This window comes from Rhinopithecus bieti, unplaced genomic scaffold, assembly GCF_001698545.2.
Source record: "Rhinopithecus bieti isolate Rb0 unplaced genomic scaffold, ASM169854v2 scaffold_68273, whole genome shotgun sequence".
Lineage (NCBI taxonomy): Eukaryota > Metazoa > Chordata > Mammalia > Primates > Cercopithecidae > Rhinopithecus > Rhinopithecus bieti.
Genome location: NW_016826690.1, coordinates 651,678 through 677,262, shown reverse-complemented (window position 1 = coordinate 677,262; position 25,585 = coordinate 651,678). Strand labels below are relative to the sequence as shown.

The window sequence follows — 25,585 nt, the reverse complement described above, 5'->3', positions numbered from 1 at the left end:
TCAAAACCTGTAAGGTTTTTGTGAGAAAACTGCTGTTACATTCGATTCTGGGTGCATGCAGTAGTTATGTCTTCATATGATTACTTTGGCTGTAAATAGCACCAGTGGTGCCTGATTTCCTTAGTGGCTTAGGGTGTGGTTAGTAGAGGCTGTGATAAAGTTTTGATGAGAATGGGGACATCAGATCAACTTGTCCTCAGGCATCAGTGGTGGTGGCTGCATGCCAAATGTGCCTGTTCTTGAGTCCCAGGTCTGAATATGCTGGTACTTGTGTTAGTGTGTCAAGGCAGGCCAATTCTTGGCCTTCAAGTGGCTTTCTTGAAGGCCAGCAGGGGTATCAGTTGGCTGGGCAGGTGCATGGGACCTTGAAACCCTGAGGAGTAGGTGTGCTGTAGGTGATGACAGTTAGCAGTGGAGGGACAATCATCTGGCTCCCAAGTGGTCTATGCTGGTTTTGGTTGTGGCTACAATAGGCTTGGTGAGCCAGTATCTAGGCTTGGTGATGGCACATATATGTGGATGCCATCTATATTGACACTGGCAGGTTGGGAGGGCCCATCTGGGAGGACCCATCTTCAGGTAGAGAGGAGTGCTCAGGCACCAAAGGTTGTGTATGAGGCTGAGCAATTCCCAGGCCTTTGGACGGTGTGCTCAGGCACTGTGGGCAGGGGTAGAGACAGGCTGGGTGGGCCTGTCATCAGGCCTCCAAGTGTGCCTTCTGGCTTTTGGGGGCAGGGGTGAGATGACACCCAGCTACCCAGCAAAATGCTGAGGTGGAGACAGTAGTGGCTGTGCTATCGCCTTGCTGCTGAGTAGGGCAACATTGCTTTCAGTGGTAAACAGGTGTATGAGAAGTGTGTATTTTGTCTTTAAGTGGTGGTTGCAAGCAGGGTAGCCTGTCTTCAGGGTGCTTGCAAATGCAAGGCAGTACTGCTACTGAGGGTGGCAGAGTAACTATAATGGCATGTGCTTTGATGGTGGCAGCAACAGCTGGCAGTGTTGACTTGCTGTGGACTGGGGATGTCAATGAGGCTCCAGGATCTTTAGATGCAGGAGTCATTGGGCTCCAGGTGAAGGTGCAGTCTGATGGTGGCTGGGTTCTCAATGTGGCACCATGCTGTAGCTTCTGAGAACTCGGGATGTATGAGATCCAGTGTGAGCTCCCACTCTGAAGCAATGATGTCATATGGTATTGAGGGATCTTCCTATTTTAGTCTCAGGGCCCATATGGGTTGAGGGGCTGTCCCATAGCAAGAATCTGGGGTGGAAATATGGACTGCGACTGGTCACTCACTTACTATTTGCTCACACTAGGGAGACTCAGTGGGCTCCCAGTCAATCTTAGCCTAGCAGGCTGCCTTGTTTGTCTCTCTTTTCTTGACATTAGAGTTACCTGTAATTTCTCTGTTGAATTCCAATATTTGCTCCTAGGTGATCTATTTAAAGTGTGATTACAATGTCCTTGTTTTGATTATTTCTAATGGAGGAAATGAGTACCAAATATTGCTAGTCATCAGTTTTAAAATTCCTTAAGTTTACTGTATTTTGGATAATAGTCATTTTAACTGGGATGAAATAATAATGCATTCTGGTTTTGAATCATATTTCTTTGATGATTCCTGATAATGAAATTTTTTTACATACCTATTGACTACTGGTATCTTCTTTTGAGAAATACTCCTTCACATCATTTGCCTATTTAAATTGTATTATTATTATTATTAGTAGTAGTAGTAGTATTGTCATTATTATTGCTGTTGACATTTTGTTCATCATATATTCTTGTGCCATTCTTATGTTGGGATTTGCAAATATTTTTCTTCCATTCTGTAGTTTATCTCTTCATTGTGGTTTTCCTTTTCTATGTAAAAGATTTTAGCCTGATACAATCCCATTTGTCTACTTTTGCTTTTTTGTTTAGGTTTTGCAGTCTTTCCATAATCAAAACATATTTGCCCAGACCAATGTCCTGAAGAATTTCCTCAAAATTTTCTTCTAGTAGTATGATAGTTTCAGATACCAAATTTACATCTTTAATCTACTTTATTTTTTTTTTGTATGTGATAAGCAATAAGAGTCTAGTTTCATTCTTTGGCATGTGAATTTCCTGTCTTTCCAGCACCAATTATTGAAAAGACAGTCCTTTTCCCCAATGCACAGTGTTGGTGCCTTTGTAAAATATGAATTTACTGTAAATATGTGTATATATTTCTGTATTCTCTATTTTGTTCCAATGTTCAATGTGTTGTTTTTATACCAATACCATGCTATTTTGATTACTATAGCTTAGTAGTATATTTTGAAGTCAGGTAGTGTGATGCCACCAGCTTGGCTCTTTTCCTCATAATTGCTTAGGCTATTTGGGGTTACTTTTTGGTTTCATATTAATTTTAGGATTGCTTTTTTATTCATGTTAGAAATGTAATTTTTATATTGATGGGGATTACTTTGAGACTGTAAATTGTTTTGTTTACTAAGGACATTTTAAAATATTAATTCTTCAAATCCATGAATGGAATATCTTTCCATGTTTGTGTAATCTTTAATTTCTTTTTTTTTGACTTTTATTATCCTTAGCAAACTAACACAAGATGAGAAAAACAAATACCACATGTTCTCCCTTATAAGTGGGAGCTAAATGATGAGAACACATGGACACATACAGGGGAAAAGCAGGGTGGAGGGTAGGAGGAAGGAGAAGATGGGGAAAAATAACTAATTGCTGCTAGGCTTTAATACCTGATTGATGAAATAATCTGTATTCTTTAATTCCTTCATCAGTGTTTTACAGTTTTTATTGTAGGTATCTTTTACTTCTTTGGTTAAATTTATTCCTAGGTATTTTATTTTATTTTATTTTTTTTGTCTCTATTGTAAATGGAATTGCTTTTGAAATTTCCTCTCCACACTATTTTGTGTTGGTATACATAAATGATACTTCTTTTGTATTTGTATTCTTTAATATTTGTATTCTGCAGCTTTACTGAATTTATTCATTTATTTATGAGACAGAGTCTCACTGCGTTGCCTGGGCTGGAGTGCAGTGGCATGATCTCTGCTCACTTCAATCTCTGCTTCTCAGGTTCAAGTGATTATCTTGCCTCAGCGTCCAGAGTAGCTGGGATTATGGGTAGGCATCACCACACGTGGCTAATTTTTGTATTTTTCATAGAGACAGGGTTTTCCCACGTTAGCCAGGCTGGTCTCAAACTCGTGACATCAGGTGATCTGCCCATGTTGGCCTCCCAAAGTGCTGGGATTACAGGCATGAGCCACTGTGCCCGGCCTGAATTTATTTTCAGTTCTAACAGTTTTTGGTTGGAGTCACTAGGTTTTCCTAAATATGAGATCGTGTTTTCTACAAGCAAGGACAATTTGACTTACTCCATTCCTGTTTGGATACCCCTTATTTTTTCTCTTTCCTAATAGCTTTGACTAAGACTTCCAGTACATTGTTTAATAAAAGTGGTAAAAATGGGCATCCTCATTTAGTTTCTGAGCTTAGATAAAAGGCATTCATTTTATTTTCTCCAGTTCAGTATGACGTTAACTGTGAGTTTGTTATATATAGCATTTATTGTTTAGATGTGTTTTCCTTGTATTCCCAATTTGTTGCGAGTCTTTATCATGAAAGATGCTAACTATTATCAAAGGTTTTTTTTCTGAGTTTATTGCGATAATCTGATGGGTTTTATTCTTTATTATATTGATATTATATATTGTAATTATTGATTTGTGCATGTTAAAATATTCTGGCATCCCTGGGAAGAATTATAATTTATTATGCTGTATTAGCCTTTTGATGCCTTGTTATATTTGATTTACTAGCATTGTTTTGAGAATTTTTGTGTCTGTATTTATCAGGGATATAGGTCTGTATGTAGCTTTCTTTTTTGGTTGCATCTTTGCCTGGTCTAGGTATCAGAGTAATGTTGGTTTCAGGGAATGACCTAAAAGAAACTCCCTCCTTTTTAATGTTTTGGAATATTTTTTTTTTTGGTAGGGAGCGGGGTGTTAGGTTTTTGTAAGTTTGGTAGAATGTAGTATTAAAGCCATCCAGCCTTGAGCTTTACTTTACTGGGACACTTTCATTACTGATTCAATTTCTTTACTTGTTATTGGTCTATTCAAGTTTTCTATTTCTTTTTCAAGTTTTCTATTTCTTCTTGGATTGGTCTTGGTGTGTGTTTATTAATTGTTTATTTCTTCTAGGTTTTCCAATCTGCTAGGGGCATAGTTGTTTATAATAGTCAATAATGATCCTTTATACTTCTGTAGTACTAGTTGCCATGTCTTTTTTTGTTTGTTTTTTTATTTTATTTGATAATGTCTTTTAAAGTTGATCTAGCTTACAATTCGTAAATTTGTTTATCTTTACGAAAAAAGCAGCTTTTCATTTCATTGGTATTTTGTATTGTTTTGTAGGCTCTATTTCACTTAGTTCTGGTTCGATTTTATTTTTTCTTTCCACTAATTTTTAGTTTTGTTTGTTGTTGCTTTTTCAGTTTTTTGAGGGACATCCTTAGGTTATTTGAAATCCTTCCACTGTTTAATGTGGACATTTATCATTATAAATTTTATCTTAGTACTGCTCTTGCTATATCCCATAGCTTTAGGTATGCAATGTTTTTATTTTCACTGGTTTCACAAAATGTTATGATTCCTATTATAATTTATTCATTAACCCAGTCATCATTCAGGAACATTTTACTTAATTTCCATGTATTTGTTTAGTTTGCAGTGTTCCTCTTGTTATTGATTTCTACTTTTATTCCATTTTGGTGTGAAAAGTTACTTGAAATAATTTTGATTGGTTTAAACTTATTGCGACTCGTTTGTTTTAAACTTTTTGTGACTCGTTTTGTGGCCTGACCTATGGTCTATCCTGGAGAATATCACTTGTGCTGATGAGAAGAATATGTATTCTGTAGTCATTGGATAAAAGTTTCTGTAATTGTTAGCTCCATTCGGTCTATGTTTTAGTTTAATTCCAGTGTTTCTTTGTTGATATTCTTTCTAGATGATATTTACAATGCTGGAAGTTGGGTGTTGAAATCCCCAAATATTTTTGTTTTGAGGTTCATCTATCTCCTTAACACTAATATTTGCCTTATATAAATGAATGCTTCAGTGTTGGGTGCATATATAATACATTTGCAATGGATGTATTCTTCTGATAAACTGGGACCTTTATGATTATATAATGAGCTTTTTTGTCTCTCTTTTTTTTTTTTCCAGACTTAAAGTCAATTTTGTCAGATATAAACATAGCTACTCCTGCTTGCTTTTAGTTCTTATTTGTATAGGATATACATTTCCAACTTTGACTCAGTCTAAGTGTGTTTTTACAGATAAACTGAACTTCTTCTAGCAGGATATAGCTGAGTCTTTTTTTTTTTTTAATCCATTCAACCAGTCTATCTTTTAATTGAAGAATTTAAACCATTCACATTCAAGATTGTTATTGGTCAGGGAAGACTTACTCCTGACATTGTGTTGATTGTTTTCTGATTGTTTTATGTACTCTTTGTTCCTTTCTGCCTCTATTATGGCTTATCTTTATGAATTGGTGGCTTTCCTTAGTGATAGTTTTTGTTTCCTCTCCCTTTCTCATTTGTGTATCTGTTCTTCCAGTGAGTTTTCTATGTTAATGTGATTTCATAATCATTGGTAAACCAATCCTCTGGCCCCTAGGTGGCACTTGTAGGCACCATTAGTGTTCTACCTCAAGTGAGCCAGTCTTTCTACCTTAGGTGCACTGTGTGAGCACCAGTGGGCCAGGTAAGCCAGTCCTTGGGTCCCTGGGTGGCACAATCAGGTGCCAGTAGTGGAGTCATCAGACCTTGGATAATATGTTTCTTGGATCCCTGAACAAGATGCACAAGTGCTTCTGCTGACAGTGTCAGGTCAGTCCTCAGGTGCCTGATGGGGCTTGTAGGAACTGGTGGTACTTCTGGTGGGGTGAGTAAACTGATCCCAGGCTCCAGGGTTGAGTACACAGATACTGGCAGTATCATGCGGCTGGCTGGGCTTGCTGGTCTCTAGGCCCTCATGAAAGATTTCTTTTTATTCAAGGGATCAGCTTTTGTTGTTTAAAATTATTTTAGTTCATTTGAAAGTTACTAGATATGCTTTATTTTTTTCAGACTTTCTTATAGTGTCTTTAAAAAAATGTCTGAGTGAAGATAAGTAGGAATGGGACAGCTTGAAATAAGCATGATCATTAAAGAAGAAGTCAAGAAAGGTAAGGGAAAAAAGAGGAGGAAAATGTAGTGATTGGATTGCTTAAGATATATCAATTATCATTAAAGTATACTTTAAATGGCTTCATACATGGATTTCCCACAAGAACCATGACAATTCATTGTATTAACCTCATTGTATATATGAGTAAATCATGGGTAATTTACTTGAACTTGCTACTGATATATACAAATATAAAGCAACACCTTTGGGAGGTGTTAATTTTGAAGTTTATATACAAACTCATCAAGATTAAGTAGTAAATTTATTTTCTCAAACAAGGACTCTCTGCATATTTTAAATATTCAATTTTTCATTGCTGCTGTATTCTGTACATCTGAATCAATAATTCATATTCATATGTCTACACTCTTGCCTGTCATTCTGATACATATTTTGTATATATTTACGTTTCTAATCTTGTGTAGTAAATTACTTCCAAACTTAGCAGCCTAAAACAACCAACATTTGTTATCTTGAAGTTTCTAGAGGCCAGGTTTCTGGGCATGACTTAACTAGGTGCCTCTGGCTCGAGGTCTCTCATAAGATAGTAATCAAGATGTTGGCTGGGCTGTAGTCATCCAAAGGCTCAACTGGGAAAGGATCCACTCATGTGGCTCTTTGTAACTCTCATGTCTCCTGAGTTTTGACATTAATTATTCGTCCTGTAGACAGCTCGTTTCCACCTAGTGTGAGAGTTCTGAGGGAGAGAGAAAAAGAGAAAGAGAAAGTGAAGAAGAGAGAAAGAGAGAGAGACAGAGAACGCACCAAGATGAAATTTTTAACCATTTTATATCTTACAATTGATATCCTGCCATTTCTGCCATATTCTATTCATTAAAATTGAGTCAATGTAAACTCTTTGCACTCAAGGAAAGAAGATTATACAGGGGCATGCGTATCAATAGAAGAAGATATTATAGGATACTATTTTCAAGGCTTATCACATTCTTAAGACTTTTATTAAACTAGTTAATATTATAAACCGTGCTGGTTAGAAGGAAATTCAGAAAAAAGTGTTCTATTTTTGGCCGTTAATCAAGTGTTTAATATGCTTCAGTCAGAATTATTTGAGCTAATCATATACAATATTCACACCTCTAAATTTTAATATGTATTCCCAATATATTCAGAAGATTTAAAAAGAATAAATTGCAAAACTTAATGATTTCCCATGGCATCAGTTTAGTTTTTATTCCCTTTAGCATTTTATAGTTTACTTTTCTCTGTTTTCCCAATGTTTTCTTCTGCCTGGACCTAAGGTGTTTTCTTGTCTTCAGGATATTCATGCTAATGCATGTTTTAATGTGTGAAAAATTCTTATCTTTTGAAGGACCTCATGGAATTTTTAAACCTGATGATTGTCATTATCATTTAAGAACATGTATTTAGGAAGAGAAATGAAGGAGTTATAAAACAGCAATGATATGTTTCTTGGATCCCTGAACAAGATGCACAAGTGCTTCTGCTGACAGTGTCAGGTCAGTCCTTTTAATATTAATATTAATCATTTTAATATTAATAAGAACACAATATCATTTTAATATTAATAAGAACACAATATCAAAAGGGGTATAGAGCCTTCCTTGAAAACTACACTGTACTAAGTGGAATATGTTCCTCACAATGTGAAATATATTTATTTCACAGTGAATTATAATGAGTTCACTATCATGCTTCCATTTTTTCTTAGTTTATTTCAATTAATAATAAACTGAAATATTACATACAGCCTATTTTAATACTACTGTGAGGCAAATGTATATCATGTTTTTTACATGGCATCTAAGAATGAAACATCCCTTTCATGCAGAATATTTAACTGGGATTAGGAAACATGACTCTTTTCCAAGGAGTCTGGCAATTCTTTCTTTTTGAAAACAAATTAGAGATGAATATATAATTAATACTGTAAGTTACAGCAATTTTAATTTGTGCTATGGTTAAGAAAAAATAGAGCTCTGCATTATAGCTAATTTATAAAAAGTAATATTGTCTAATATACTATAGGAGTGTCATGAATCAAAAGTATTTTAATCGTTCTTTTTGTATATCATATGATGTAGTTCATCAAAGGAAAATGAGAAGTTTTGCTTTGTAATCATGAAAGAATAATTACATCTAGTGCCAGAAGGGATCTTAAGCTCGTATAATCTAACCAACTGTTTAATTAAGGGCCAAGCAGGTGACACAAAACACCCAGTAATTGAACCAGGGGAAGCTTAAAAACAAGTAATTATCATAGAAATAGGAGTAATGAGATGTTGGATAGTAAGAAATAAAGGGAACTCTATAAAAGTTCAGAAATCACAGATATTAACACTACCTAAGACTGAAGAAGAGTGCTCAAAAAAGAGGTCGCCATTCACAGGGCTGATGTATTAGTCCATTTTCATACTGCTATAAGGAGATACCCGAGACTGGGTAATTTATAAAGGAAAGAGGTTTAATGGACTCACAGTTCCACATGGGTGTGGAGGCCTCACAATCATGGCAGAAGGTGAAGAAGGAGCAAAGTCATGTCTTACATGGCAGCACGCAAGAGACTGTAGGGGAACTGCCCTTTATAAAACCATCAGATCTCATGAGACTTATTCACTATTATGAGAACAGCATGGGAAAAACCTGCCCCCATGATTCAATTCCCTTCCACAGAGTCCCTCTTATGACATGTGGGGATTATGGGACCTATAATTCAAGATGAGATTTAGGTGGAGATACAGCCAAATTGTACCATTCCACCCCTGGCCCCTCCCAAGCCTCATGTCCTCACATTTCAAAACCCATCAGGCCTATCCAACAGTCCCTCAAAGTCTTAACTCAATCCAGCATTAACTTAAAAAACCAAGTCCAAAGTCTCATCTGAGACAGGGCAAGTTCCTTCTGCCTAGAAGCCTGTAAAATCAAAACAAGTTAGCTATTTCTTAGATACAATGGGAGTATAGGCATTGGGAAAATACACCTGTTTCAAATGGGAGAAACTGGCCAAAACAAAGGGGCCTCTAGCAAGTCTGAAATCCAGTAGGGCAGTCATTAAACCTTAAAGTTCCAAAATGATCTCTTTTGACTCCACGTCTCACATCCAGGTCTTGCTGATGCAAGAGGTGGACTCCCATGGCCTTGGACAGCTCTACCCATGTGGTTTTGCACGGTATAGTACCCCCACCTGCTGGCTGCTTTCACAGCTGACATTGAGTGTCTGTGGCTTTCCCAGGCACAGAGTGCAAGCTTTTTGTGGATCTACCATTCTGGGGTCTGGAGGATGGTGGCCCTCTTCTCACAGGTCCACTAGGCAGTGCCCCAGTGGGGACTCTGTGCAGGAGTATCAACTTCACGTTTTCCTTCCACACTGCCCTAGAAGAGGTTCTCCATGAGGGTACCACCTCTGCAGCAAACTTATGTCTGGACATCCAGGTGTTTCCATACAATCTCTGAAATTTAGCCAGAGGTTCCCAAACCTCAATTCTTGACTTCTGTGTACCTGCAGGCTCAACATCATATGGATGCTGCAAAGGCTTGGGGCTTGCACCCTCTGAAGCCAAGGCCAAAGCTGTACCTTGGCCCCTTTTAGCCAAAGCTGGAGCAGCTGGGATGCAGGACACCAAGTCCCTAGACTACACACAGAAGACGGACCCTGGGCTCCGCTCATGAAACTACTTTTGTCTCCCAAGTCTCTAGATCTGTGATGGGAGGGGCTGCTGTGAAGACCTCTGACATACCCTGCAGACATTTTCCCCATTGTCTTGGGGATTAACATATGGCTACTTATTACTTATGCAAATTTATGCAGCCAACAGCTTGAATTCCTCCTCAGAAAATGGGTTTTTCTTTCCTATCACATTGACTGCAAATTTTCTAAACTTCTATACTCTGCTTCCCTTTTAAAACTGAATGCATTTAACAACACCCAGGAAACCCCTTGAATGTTTTGCTGCTTAGAAATTTCTACTGCCAGATACCCTAAATCATTTCCCTCAAGTTCAAAGTTCCTCATATCTCTAGGGCAGGGGATATGCAGGGGTAAAATGCAGCCAGTCTCCTTGCTAAAACATAGCAAGTCGTCGTTGCTCCAGTTCCCAACAAGTTTCTCATCTCCATCTGAGACCACTTCAGCCTGAATTTCATTGTCCATATCATTATCAGCATTTTGGTTAAAGCCATTCAGCAAGTCTCTAGGAAGTTCCAAACTTCCCCACATTTTCCTGTCTTCTTCTGAACCCTCCAAACTGTTCCAACCTCTGCCTGTTACCTAGTTCCAAAGTCACTTCTACATTTTCAGGTATCTTTACAGCAGTGCCCCACTTGTACCAATTTACTGTATTAGTTCGTTTTCACACGGCTGATAAAGACATGCTTGAGACTGGGTAATTTATAAAATAGAAAGAGGTTTGATGAACTCAAAGTTCCACATGTCTGGGGAGGCCTCACAATCATGGCAAAAGATCAATGAAGAGCAAAGGGACTTCTTACATGATGGTGGGCAAGAGAGGACTTGTGATTTTTATAAATCCATCAAGATCTCTTGAGACTTACTGTCATAAGAACAGCACAGGAAAGACCCACCTCCATGATCCAGTTACCTCCCATTAGGTCCTTTCCACATGTGGCAATTGTGGGAGCTACAATTCAAGATGAGTTTTGGGTGGGGACACAGTCAAACCATATTAGTTCCCGAATCTCAATTCTTGTCTTCTATGCACCCGCAGGCCCAACACCACATGGAAGCTGCCACGATTTGGGGCTTGCACCCTCTGAAGCAGTGTCTTGAGCTGTATCTTTGTCCCTTTCAGTCACGTTGGAGTGGCTGGGACGCAGGTCACCAAGTCCCCAGGCTGCATTCAGGAGGGTTGCCCTACCTAGTCCAGGATACTATTTTTCCCTCCTAGGCTTCTGGGCCTGTGATAGGGGCTACCACACAGGTTTCCCACATACCCTAGAGATATTTTCCCCATTGTCTTGATGATTAGCATTTGGCTCCTTGTTTCTTATGCAAATTTCTGTAGCCACCTTGACTTTCTCCCCAGAAAATTTGTTTTCTTCCTTACTACTGCATCATCAGGCTGCAATTTTTCCAAACTTTTATGCTCTGTCACCTCTTGAATGCTTTTCTGCTTAGAAATTTCTTCCACCAGATACAGTAAGTCATTTCTCTCAAGTTCAAAGTTCCACAAATCTCTAGGGCAGGAGCAAAATACCACCAGCCTCTTTACATAGCAAGTGTGACCTTTACTTCTGTTCCCAAAAAGTTTCTCATCTTCATCTGAGACCACCTCAGCCTGGACTTTATTGTTCATATCACTATTAGCATTTTGGTCAAAGCCATTCAACAAGCCTTTAGGAAGTTCCAAATTTTCCCACATTTCCCTGTCGTCCTCTGAGCCCTCCAAACTGTTCCAATCTCTTCCAGTCACACAGTTCCAAAGTCACCTTCACATTTTTGGGTATCTTTAGAGCAGCACCCCACTTTACCAGTACCAATTTACTGCATTAGTTTGTTCTCACGCAGCTATAAAGACATATTTGAGACTGGGTAATTTATAAAGGAAAGAGGTTTAATGGACTCATGGTTCCACATGGCTGGGGAGGCCTCACAATCATGGCAGAAGGCGAAGGAGAAGCAAAGGCACGTCTCACATGGTGGCAGGCAAGAGATCATGTGCAGGGGAACTGCCCTTTATAAAACCATCAGATCTCATGAGGCTTATTCACTACCATGAAAATAACATGGGAAAAACCTGACCCCATGATTCAGCTACCTCCCATAGGTGTCTCTCATGACAAGTGAGGATTATGGGAGATACATTTCAAGATGAGATTTGAGTGGGGACACAGACAAACCATATCAGCTGATATCCATACTTTTCTGGAGAGGGATTATCTGTGCTTCAATGGATGGCAGAGAAATAAGTGAGGAGCTAAGCCTTGAAGAAGTCACATGATATAGGAATCTGGTGAGAGTAGCATACTTGAAACAGGAACTGAAAAACTCCTTCTACCTTCAGTGTCCTTTTAGTGGTGTCTATTGAAAGTACTTACTATTGTACCAGCTGACAAAGAAACAGTCTTTAAAAGACCCAGTTCCACTTTTCCAGAGCAAGCAGTGAAATACAAATTTTTAAATATTTATTATAATTATTTTATTAATTTCATACATTAACATATATTACATATAATTAATGCATTAACATTATACAATAATTAATATATTAATATCTAGGACAGTCCATCTCTTTGGCTAGTCACCATCCGTACGAACCCTTCTACACACATTTGAATATATACAATAATAAAATACTTAATAAAGTGTTTATATTTATCTAATAGGATACAGCTATTTTTACAAGTGAAAAAGTCATCACACTTACTCCCAAGTTAGAAGAGTCATAGCCCAACAGTCATTATATTTCTTGCTGGCAATACTAAGTATTACTCAAAGTACATCACAGCCCCGCTGAATATTTATCACTCTGCTTCTTTAACATCTTTGATGATGGCAATAATCTTCACAGCACCCTCTAGGATGTGTTATTGGTTCTGTTACATTATCTTTCTAGGGAATGAAAGTTCCAGAGATTATCATGTAACCTTTTCTACTATAATTGCCCTCACATCAAGGGTCAGAAAGGAAATGTGGGAATTCTGTACTACCCAAGTATGTTTATTCCATTTGAACATTCAAGAAGTAGGATAATAATTAGGGTTGATTTATGAACTAACTAGGACCCCTGAGTCAGACTTCAGCTAAGACTACAACTGGGACTTGCTCACCACAGGACTCCACTGTGGCAACAGTGACATTTTGGGTCCCCAGAAATTAGTGTCATTTCAAAGCAAGGTCTATTAATCTCAAGAAGTATGGGCATTTCATTTTTCCCTAAGTATAGTCTGTCTAGCCATGGTCGCAGGCATTTTGGGAATTTTAGAGAACATTTGTGATACGTATTTGCAGCAACAGTGCAAGGTCCTTCTTCAAGAAGCACTTTCATCTTTATTAATCAAAAAGCTTTGGGTCTCTGGATTGACTTAAGTCTGGAAGCTAGACTGAGAATGTGACTATTCAGGGTACCAAATCAAGTCAGGATTTTTGGCTTCCATAACTGAACTTTCTAATGTTATATAGATCAAGCAATATGCCAGTGGTTTTCCCATCTATTACATTCCTAAAATTTCTGAGGGTCAAGGCATTCTGTATATTGGTATATCCCTGCATCCCTTTATGTTGCCACTTTGTCTTTGGCAGTTGAGCTGTGTCACTTGTTCTGTGCTACTCTGGGATCTCATCACTCACATTAACTCACTGAACTTATTTTAATGCTGGCATCCCCTACAATTATAACTGGCCTAAAAGGGAGAAGAACCTAAGGATGTAGATGTTCCCCTCATTAATACATTTCTCAACACCTTATTGAAGGATGTGGCTTTTGAATTTTTTTATTGACTGTATCTGGGAGAAACATGTCATATGTCATTACTTAGCATGTCACACATGATGAATTTAACTTTTGGATTCATTTCTCTACATCGTGACAGGGAAAATCTGACACCTCATCCTCATTAAACATCGGCAAACTTTGTGCCCAAGTTTAAGTCAATCAAACAAGTAAGCAGTAAGAGCTACTTCAACCTGAACAAGCTAGTATATTAAATTCAGAATCTTTATTAAGTGTGTCATGTTAATGAATTCAATGTTATAATCCACACTCCTTGGTCTAACGCCCTTGGAATCCTCTCTCACATATGTTCTTCAAATTTCTACTGATACATTATCAAAGTTTTTGGATAATTCTTTTGATGTATAAGGTCTTTTCTTAGATGTCATGTTGTGTTGTTGCCCCTTAGTAAGGGGTCAAGTGACCACAAGGAGTAGTTATGCATCTTAAGAAGAATGATCATACTTTTTCAAGGCATCAAAGTCAGATGAATTTAGCAAAGTTTTTTTATTTTATTTTACTTTTTTTAAATGTGGAAGATGGTTAGTCTCCTCAGATACTTAGCAGTGTGAAGAAAGCTACTTCCACTGCTAAGTCAGGCTCAGAGTGTCTTGGAGGTTCAAGATTGTCATCCAAATTCAACCAGATATCCTTATTCCAAATTTCAGGATCATATCTTTTCCCAGTCAATACTCTTTCACGTGAGATACTTGATGAGATTGTGAGTTCAATTACACAATTAAATGTGCTTTATTTAAAACAATATCAACCCTGTAGCTACAAGAAATAAGATATTCATTTGCATTAAAGTTGAAATATCTGAACTCATTTTCTTTTGTTTGTGTTCAAAATATTAAACTTGCATTAAAAAATATTTCTCTCATACCAAAGTCCTTCTGGTCATTGGTCTAGTGTAGCAGGCTCTTGAGCCTCCAAGGGAATTGCTTCAACTGAGACTTCATCAATCACAGGAGATAGCTTGCTTGATCATGATGCCATTGCATGTCATAGATTACCAAGGAGCATCCCTTTCCTTATTGCCAATTAGCTCAGCACTGCACTCAAGCCTAAAACCACAAAGACTCTCATCTTTCAGAATCTATCTACTTTCCCTCCAGATCCAACCAGGAAACAGAAACCCCAAAGCTATTTGACTAGGGAAAACTGAATATATAAAAGAGATGAGAAAACTATGGCCCATGGGCCAAATCTGGCCCATAACCTGCTTTTATATGGTCCATGAGCTAGAGACGACTTTTAAGTTTTAAGATTCTAAATTTTGTTAAAATAACAAAAATGAAAAATAGCATTTAGAAGCATCTATATTGTCTGGGGTATACACCCTGAGGTTTGTTGTCGCAGGCCAGGAAAATTTAGGACACAGGCACACACAAAGAATTTAGGAGTGGAGGTTTAATAGGCAGAAGAGAAAGAGAAACAGTTTTCTCTACAGAAACAGGGATCTCTGAGCAGGAAGGACCAGCGTATGGCAGATGTGCTGAATTGTATAACCAGGTTTGAAGAGGCAGTGTCTGATTTACATAGGGCTCACAGATTGGTTTGATCAGGTATGACGGTTACACAGTGCATGGGGAAGGTGGGTCGCCTCACCCGAATCTTATTGTGAAAATGGGCTTTCCAGTTGATTGGGGCTATCTTGTCTGCTTCTTACTGTACACGTGGCTGGCAGACAAGAGAAGATGGAGCCACCATCTTGAACATGTCTAGTCCTTAGATTCTGCTGGCATTCACCCATGCAAGCTCCCAGCTGCAGCTCGACGTTACAGGTTGTTCTTTGTTAGAAAACGATTTAGGTCTGCTTTTCGTTAAACAGAAAAGCCTTACAGAGGACTTCCATACCCTCACTATCTGCCTAAGTGATTTCTTCTTAACTCCTGCATCAATGTGTGACAGGGACCATATTTGTCCTGAAAGCACGGAATATTTATTATTTGACCCTTTATAGACAAAGTTTTTCTCTATGATATGAAGAATTAATTACAGCAGGATATTGGAGTAACAGGAGACTGGCTAGTGAGAACTAAAAGGAACCCTAAGGAGTTCAGAAAACAGAAAGAGCCATTATCACTTGGGTTAGGAGAGAGCATCTGGGATAGGTAGAATTCTCAGGCAAGTCCCAAGATCTCTGCCCCCTGGTGTTTTACCATAAACTCCTGTTCCTTTGAGTGTGGGTAGAACCTGTGACTACCAACCAGTAGAAGGTTGAAACATGATGGGGCATCACAGCTCTTACTGTGTTTTCATTATATGGAACTCTGTCTTGGGAAACTGGAGAAAGAAACTCTCCCTGGCTAGCTTTGAAGAAGTACACTGACATATACTTCTTCACATGGCAAGAAGTGGACAAGGCCACATGGCAAGAAATTTCTGGCAGGTTCTAAGGGCTAAGCAGCCTCTGACTAGAAAGAAAACAGGGAGCTCAGTCCTACTGCTTCAAGGAATTAAATTCTGCCAATAACCACATAATCTGGGAAGGGAATCTTGAGCTACAGAAGAAAATGAAACCTGGCCAAAACGTTAATTATAGTCATGTGAGACCCTGAACAGAGAACCCAGTTTAGCCGTGCCAAGACTTCTGACCCACAGAAATTGTGAGCTAAACGTATGTTGTTTTAAACGTGTAAACTTGTGGTGACTTCGCACCAGCCGTGAAAAAGACTAATACATGATGCTAGAAAGACACAGTTTTCACTCATGGAAAAAACCAAGACCTTAATGGGAAGAGTGTGGTCATGATGTAGAAGATGATGAAAAAATCACTGATACAGTATGCTCATGGAAACTGATGAAAATCTTCCCTTTGAGGTGCTACAGCAATCTGCCTGCAGAGAAGTCTCATGCCCAGAACTTGCTGCAGATTATCCTGAAGAAATGCAATGAGGCCATTTAAAGGGAGGTACCTCACTGGTGGCACTACATATTGACATTGCCAGAGTGTGTACTGGGAGAAGCTGATGGGCCCTGGGTCCCCTTGACTGTTGCACGCCACAGGAACTGGACACTGGAAAAGCTATTCTTTGCAGGAAGCAGACACGGGAGAAATTACACACTGTAGGAGCCTGGTGAGAAAAATGTATAAGAATCAGGAAGAGACAGAATACATTTCCTCTTCAATGTCCATCCAGCATCTTCTACTTAACATCACACCATTTTTCTTTTCATCATGCAAAGAAAAAGTATTTGAAAGATCCATCCTTATTTTGCAGAGCAAGCAATGAAGGGTAAACACAGAGCTGAAGGAAACTGCATTGATAAGTGGCACACCAACTTATTTCACAGAAAAGAAAATTAATGGCATAGCGTTTATAATGCATTTGCGAAGATTAATCGTAGGACCAAGACAAAAGAAAACATCACCTACACCCTATGCCAATGCTATTTCCAGTAAACCATACCACCATACATAAAAACTTAATTAAAATTAATTTTTACTGCTACTGGTTAATTTGCTTGTTTTTTCTTATAAAAAATTAGCAAAATTAATATCACCAGTGAATAAGGATTCTAAGATATTACAACAGACATGTCTGCTATAAAAATAAACTTGGATATGTCATGATTTAGTATTTCTAATCAATAATTTTAAAATGAGATTATTTACAGAAACATGCACAGATCTTAATTGCATAGTTTGAGAAATTTTGAAAAAAAATACAACTTTTGCAACTACCCACTTAGTACTTGGAATAGTTCCATTATAGCAGAATGGAACTATTATCTATTTTCTATTTATACCTGAAGACAATCACCTCTGATTTGTGTTTTTGCCTATCCTTGTCCTTTAAGTTAGTGGAGTCATGTTTTTATTCTGATTGGCTCCTATCACTCAATAAAATGCTTTTAAGAATGATCCTTGTAAGAATCACCTGTTTATTATTGTTCATTATTATTCAGTAGTATAAATGTACCACCAGTTGTTTAACCAGTTTCCTCTTGATAAGCAGTTGAATTGTTTTCAGTGATTGTTACAAATAAGGCTGCTGTGATAATTCTTTTACATTCTTTTTTGTGGACATACATTTCTGTTTTAATTGGGCAAATACCTGTAAGTTTCTAGCTCATTAGATAGGGGTATGTTTAACTTAAGAAATTGCCATAACATTCAATTCTAGTTTGTATGAAGTTGTTTCTAATTGAGGTTGTGGAGCGACTTGTCTTGTGCTTATAGGTCATTCATTTATTTTCTTTCGTAAACTGTCTGATTGAGTCTTTTCTCTTAATTGACTTGATTTCACTGTTTTCTAATTATAATGGTCTAAAATATGTCGGATACAGGTTCTTTATCAGATACCTGTATGTTGATGATTTTTACCCTACTTCTTTTCCTTTATTTTCTTAATGTTATTGATTAAACCAAAGTTTTTAATTTTGAAAAAATATAATTTTTTTCATTTATTGTTATGCCATTTGTGTCTTAAGATAATGTTTACCTGTTACAATGCCATAAACATATTACCTTATATTCATTCATTTTAGATGCATATAGTATAAATATGCATAAATATTTGCATATAAGAATTTACACTAGCAGGAATATGGCACAATTTATTAATTACTGTTTCCTTTTTTTTTTTTAATTGTGGATTAATTTTTTTTTTCTGTGATATAACTTTCTTTTTTTTTTTTTATTTTTTATATACTTTAAGTCTAGGGTACATGTGCATAAACGGTGCAGGTTTGTTACATATTGTATACTTATGCCATGTGTGTGCTGCACCCATCAAACTCGTCAGCACCCATCAATTCATCTTTATATTTCCTGTCCAGTATTTTCACAATTAAAGAAAATTTTTGAGGCAGCATCAATATACAAATAATAATACTGCAAGATAATATTTTTTTTCTGATAGTAACTGTATTGTGTAGGGTAGATTTCTATACATAATATTATTGGAAAATTATTAATTATGCTAATTTAAACAAATGTTCTAATAGTAAATTGACTTATTTTTTGTTTCTTCCTTGATATTGCCTGGTTAGTAAAAAAAATTTTTTTTGGCTGTTTATTTTTTACTTAGTGTGCTAAAATTTTACATTAATTCTAGTAACTCTACATTTTATTTAAATTCTTGTCATGTTATGTGTCACACTTTTCTAATATTTATATGACTTACCTTATTTTATTGTCTTGTTGTTGTAAGTCATCCCCCAAAATCGTATTGAAATGGAAACAATGTTAATGGGGATTTCTGAATTGATCATAATTTTAATGAAAATAGCTTTGGTATTTCGCCACTCAAGATGGTGCTTGCTTTTCCTTCCTGGTAAGTATTTTTGGTAGATATCATTGCTTATTTTACAGCTTTCTCAAATGCTGCCCCGCCACACACACACTTTCCATATCCTACTGAAGAGGTTAATTTTCCTAGGTTCCTTTGCATCTAAGAGTGGCTTTGTGTAAATGACCTTAGAGTTGTAGTCAATATTTTTCAAACACAAGACTGTTTTTTTCAAACACAAGACTGTGAGGTGAACATGAAATAAATGTAAGAAGGCAATAGAATATTTTCTGAGAAGCATAGAATGGAATCGAAAATTGCATAGTGCAGTACAGGTACTGTGTGGAACTCTAATTATTGTAACATTTGCTTTGGTTTTCATATATATATATGGATATATGGATATATTACTTCATATAATGTTTCCTAGGAAAAATGTATTTCTCTGTATGATTTCCATTCAAAAAATGTAAATGTCACAGGTTTAATTTATAAGCATTTGAATTTGGTATCACTTGCATTTAAGTGCATCTGAACTGATACCAAAATTGATACATGTAAATAGTGTACCTTAGATAACATCTCGTAAGATTTGGAAGGAGATGTTTATGGAAGGTAAGGTGGCCATTACTGTATTCCAGCTGGGAAATGTGTGGCTTTTGATATGTAATGAAGAAATATTCTGTCAATCTCCTTCTTACTGTATCTTGGGCTGCATGAAACAGATAAGCCAGATACACTCAAACAAGGTAACTGAGGATAACTTTATGAATGAACTAATTTACAAACATGTTAAGGAAAAGTAGCTGTGCAATGTGAAGCACCCCCAGAATAGCAATGGTAGTTGATGAGGGTGGGGCATCACCAACACCGCATCTCAAAAAGGAAAGAGCAAATGCAAGATATGCAGCCTTAGGAGAGAATGGGTCTACAGAAGTTGTGGCCTCTGGTAGAGAAACACTATCTTGACCTTAGATTTCTTGCTGGTTCCTCCATTTAGCTAGATACAAAAAGAAACCAGAGGGCAAATGAGCTTAAGTCCATAAAAATTGAACTCTATCTAAAGACAATAAACGTTATTAGAATTAAAGAGGATATCTATATGCTTGATAAAAGTTCAATGAATACAAATATGTAAAAACTAAAAACTTACATACAACTGATATCAGCCTCAAAATGTGTAAAGAATTCACATAACTGCAGGGGAAAAGAAAACATTCACTGTTTGAGTGGAAGATTTTATTATGCTTCTGTTGGTAATTGATAATTTAGCAGAAAAAAATTACTAAGGATAAAAGGACTTTAATGACACAATTAATTTATTTGATCTATGGATAAATGTACACTAAATTCAACAATAGCAGAATACATTTCAAGCATAAAGAACACTTATGAAAATTGACCACATACTGGGTTACAAAGAAAAGCTCAAAATATTTCAAAGACTTGTTATCATGATGAAAATATTATCTCTTTATATAATAAATTAAATTAGCAATCAATTAAAAAATAAAGATAACTAGAGTGTCACAATTCCCAGGCATGAGATTGCAATATTAAGTCCGGTTGTGCTACAAGATTCCTTAAGAAAGTAATAATTTAGAAAAGACTTGAATACAACAAGGACATTAATCATAAGGAAGTTAATCAAGGAGATATCTTGCTGAACTCTGTCCTAGGAAGATTAGAAAGATGCTGCTATAGCATTAATATGGTTTGTGTGATGAATAACATAGAGATCTAAACAGTGATTGAAATGCGTATTTCGATTTGCACAAACATTCAAATAATAAATACAATTTTCTTAAAGGGTTTTAAGTGGTATTTTCAAGCGATAGTTTCCAAAGATGGTAATAACAAGCAACAAAATGCCACAGTACAATAATAGAAAAGGAAATTTTTGGAAAGGATTAATTGTGCTCTTTCAATATTGTGCAGGCCTCTCTCACTGGGATAAAGTCCGTGACAGTACTATGTGGTTTCATCGTAGTACTATTGGTGTAAAAATGCTGGCAAAGTTAAAAGTTAGTTGAAAGAGCCTAGCTTAATGACACACAAATGTAAATGCAATTGATGATAAACTAACAATGATTCATATAAGATAGTGAGAAAAGGGATGTATCGCCAAGATTTTAAATGGGGAAGACAAGCAGTGGTTGACAGCAAGGGAAAGATGCATCTTAACACATGGATGCCCATGGATCTTATATATCCTACATGGATGTATTTTCTGAGTAATCTCTTTTAAATGAAGAGAGATTCAAGAAAAAATACTACTTTTTATGGATCTGTGTATATGAGGTTGTGATTTGTTTTATATATATGTGAATACTATATACAAATCTGGCCTGATATCTGTTTTTGTGCAGCTGCAACGCGGTTTTAATATATGTTTTAGATTGTAATGAAATTGCTTTCTACATTTCGCAAAAGTTGTAATACAGTTGCCCTTTACATTTTTAAAAACACACCACCACCACAGAGGACACAAGTGACTTCTGATTTCTTCTCCTAGTGTTACTAGTTTAGAATACATGTAATCTGCCTCCAGTATTAACACAGTGACAATATTATCAAGAGCTTCACCATGGGAAAGCATGGATCAGCATCTTTCCAGCTGTTGATGTCACTTTCCTCATTATTTATTATCTAAACCAATGTGTTTGCTTTGGTAGTACAACACTGTGCGATATTAATTTCTGTAACTAAAGGTAGGCTAATTGCTGTTACAAAAATAAATGTCTAAATCTCAGTGGCTTAATACAATAAAATAATGTTTCTCCCTTACACTGTTTTCTTATAGAGCATGCCTGGTTGGCTGACCAATAGTTCGGGTTTGCATGGGATTATTCTGGTTTTAGTACTGAAAGTCCTGCATACCAGGAAACCCCTTTGCACCTGGCATGTTAGGATGGTAGGGAGTGCCATGAATGGGGAAACTTCAGTACACATATTTCAGGGGTTTTGACTCATTCTATCTAGTGGCACCTGCTGCAGAATAAACTACTGGATCTTCCACATTTTGATAAGAAAATAATGAAGAGAGGAAAAAATGACCTTTTGAAAGTAGAAGTCAGGGCCGGGCTTGGTGGTTCACGCTTGTAAACGCAACAATTTGGGAGGCTGATGTGGGTTGATCCCTTGAGGTCAGGAGTTCAAGATCAGCCTTTCCAACACTATGGAACCCCGTCTCTACTAAAAATACAAAAAAAAAAAAAGAAAAGAAAAGAAAGAAAAAAAGCCAGATGTGGTGGTGTGCACCTGTAATTCCTGTTACTCAGAAGGCTGAGGCAGGAGAATTGCTTGAACCAAGGAGGTGGAGGTTGCAGTGAGCCAAGATCATGCCACTGCACTCCAGATGGGACAACAGAGCAAAACACTGTCTCAAAAAAGAAAACAAAACAAGAGGGAAAGAAAGTAGAAATCAGAACTAGAAGTCATAAATGTCATATATATATCTACACACATATGTGTGTATGTACACATATATACACGTGTATATATCTCTTTGGCCAGATTTAGTTACATACCTGCACCTAGATTCAGAAGTGCTGGAAAATACAGACTTCCTATATTTTCAGAAATGGCATTGTCTCTGCCACACACATAAAATTTAGATTCAAAATGTCAAGTTGTTTGTACATAATTGAGCCAAATGTCAACTTAGAAGTGACCCCAGCAACAGTGGGAATTTTCAACCCTCACATGCCCACAAAATACAGATTTAACAACCATCCAAAAATGAAAATACCTTCAATAGAATTCTGAATCCAAGTGAGAAGTTAAAGCATCTGAGTAGAACACAGAAATGAATAAAAATGAGTTGAAAAGGGCAAGAAAACATGGTTTTATTTTACTTTTGTTACCCCTTCCCCAAGCCAGCACAGTGCAGCACCCCGCCCCCCCCCCCCAAAATCTCCCACCCTATGTTTTTTCTGAGGGAAAAGAAGAGTGAAGAGAGTATCTGACTTTATTATGGACACAGGCACCAGGATTTCCCCAAATGGACCTGGGCAGCAAGGCCACTTGTGATGTGCAGCATTGAGCCAGCTCACCCACATTCTCTGGCACCATGGCACTGAATCTACTTGCCCACAGAAACTATAACTGAACTTCTCACACTTGGACTTCAGTGTTAGGCCTGCCCACCTGTGGACCCAGACACCAGGTCCACCTGCCCACAGACCCTGTTAAGAGTCCTGAACATGAAACCCATGAGCTGTCTTATCCAAAATCTTTGACTAGGATGACTGGTAAAGGGGTATCCCTTCCACGCCAGTCTGTATAGACTGGAAGAAGTTCCTGCTTCATCAAATGCACAAATACTAACACAAGGCCAGAAGGATCATGAAAACTTAGGGGAAAAATGACACCACAAAAGGATCCAAATGAGGCACAGGTAACCATTTATAAAAAGCTGAGATCTATGAGCTGCCTGAAAAAGGTTTCAAAATAATTGCCTTAAAGGAGTTCAGTGAGCTATAAGAGAACATAGGTACACAAATAGAATAAATCAGGAAAACAATACATGAACAAAATGAGAAGTTAAGCAAAATAAAGGAAGTGATATAAAATAACGAAGCAGAAATTCTGGAGCTAAACAATACAATGATTGAACTGAACAATTCAATAGAGTGCTTCAAAAGCACATTCAAGCAAACAGAAGAAAGAATCTGAAACTTGATGATATGTCATTTGAAATTACCCAGTCAGAGGCATGAAATTCATGAGACAGCATCAAGCAAATTCATTATTAAATTCCCAGGAGAAGAGAAAGATAAAGAAGCAGAAAGCTTATTTAGTAAAATAACGGCTGAAAACTTCTCAAATCTGTAGAGGAATGCAAACATACATATAAAGCCCAAAGAATCCTAAAAAGATCTAACATAAAGAGATTTATACTGAGAACTTTTAAATTGTCAAAAGTTAAAGTTGGAGAGAAGTTGGAGAGAATTTTGAAGGAAGAAAGATAAAAGAGATTTATCACATACAAGGGAACATTATAAGAAAATACACAGATTTTACAACAGATACATGCAGGCAAGAAAGAGTGATTTCTTTGTTAAAAAAGAAAAGAAAAGAAAAAAAGAACCCTGACAAACAAAATACTATACTTGGAAAAAAAAAGTCCTTCAAAATTAAAAAGAGAGATAAAGACTTTTCCAGAATAAAATAAAGAAAAAAAAAAAAAAAAAAACAGGCAATTTGTCATCAGTAGAACTTCCTTACAAGAAGTGCTAAGGGGATTTATTCAAGTTAAAATGAAAGGATGCTAAACAACAACATGAAAACAGAAAAGTGTAACTCTCACTGATAAAGGAAAATATATAGACAAATACAGAATAATATAATATTGTAAATTGTGGTACATGAATCATTTTTAATTTTAGTATAACAGAAAAGAGAATAAGAATAAGCTAATCATAACTGTAATCACAAAAATGTTTGACTTAAGGTTTCTTTACAGGCAACCATATATCTTCAAAAGTTACAGATTGCTTTTTTCTTCCAATGTTGTTTTGTTGCCTTCTTTTACTTCACAATAATGGTTATAAAACTAATACATGATATATTTTTTATTCTCTATTATTTTCTATACATATATATCCTACTTCCCTTGCAGCCATTGATCCATTTTTGTTTCCTTCCTTCTCAAAAATGTTTCTACAATTTCTGTTTTAATTCCTGTTTTCTGAATCTCACTTACAACCATTTTAATCATTTTCACACCAAGTACCCTGGTGAAACTGAGCTCTTTAAGATTGCCAATAATTTCCACTGAATATAATGCTATTCTTCATTTTTATTTGCTTAGGTAATTATTAGGTTTTAACAGGTATTCAATTACTCTTTCTTAATCCACTTTCTTCACTTGTCTTTATTACTTCTCCCTCTCTTTTTAACTCTTTTCTCCTCTATAGGTTTTACTCTCAATATTTGCCTCAAGAGACAAGTTTGGACCCCTTTCTTTTACGGTTTATTCCTTTGTTGATGTTATCTCAGTCCAACAATTGAAATATCCATCTTCTTGCGCTCTATACCCAAATTAATACATGGAGCTCGGGAGTCTCTTCATAACTCTATACCTATTTTACACAGCATCTCAATTGTATATGCATGCATCTCCAACAAAATGCATTCAAAAGTGAGTTCCTGACATTTCCTATATACATGACCTGCTCTAACTACAGCCTTTCAGCTCTCATTTGATGGCAACACTTTTTCTTCTTTCTCTTTTCCCCTCCCTCCTTCCTTCCCTCCCTCCCTCCCTTTCCTTCCTTCCTTCCTTCCTTCCTTCCTTCCTTCCTTCCTTCCTTCCTTCCTTCCTTCCTTCCTTCCTTCCTTTCTTTCTTCTTTCTTTCTTAAAATAGTTGTAGGCAGGCAGCTTAATCTTGTTTAACCAACCCTTGAGATTTGTAGAAAACATTATTTCTTCAAAAGTGCTTTCTCTAAAATAGGGTTTAAAGAGTGTGAAAAAAGTACACGTAGACTGCTACTTACAAATGAAGAAAATGTAAACTCCACAGATGCAGACCTAAATATTCAGGGAAAGTATAACCAAAAGACATCTACAGAACTCTCCACCCCAAATCAACAGAATATACGTTCTTCTCAGCACCACATCGCACTTATTCCAAAACTGACCACATCGTTGGAAGTAAAGCACTCCTC

General features: G+C 36.8%; 1 long non-coding RNA gene across 1 annotated transcript in view; it reads left to right on the top strand.

The window, feature by feature from the left end:
• LOC108523034 (uncharacterized) overlaps positions 1 to 25,585 on the top strand; it is a 132,025-nt gene that overhangs the window by 93,884 nt on the left and 12,556 nt on the right. Inside the window, exons 2-3 of the long non-coding RNA XR_001883675.1 lie at positions 6,147 to 6,244; positions 7,577 to 7,724. This is a non-coding gene — a long non-coding RNA (uncharacterized LOC108523034). The remainder of the gene's footprint in view (positions 1 to 6,146; positions 6,245 to 7,576; positions 7,725 to 25,585) is intronic.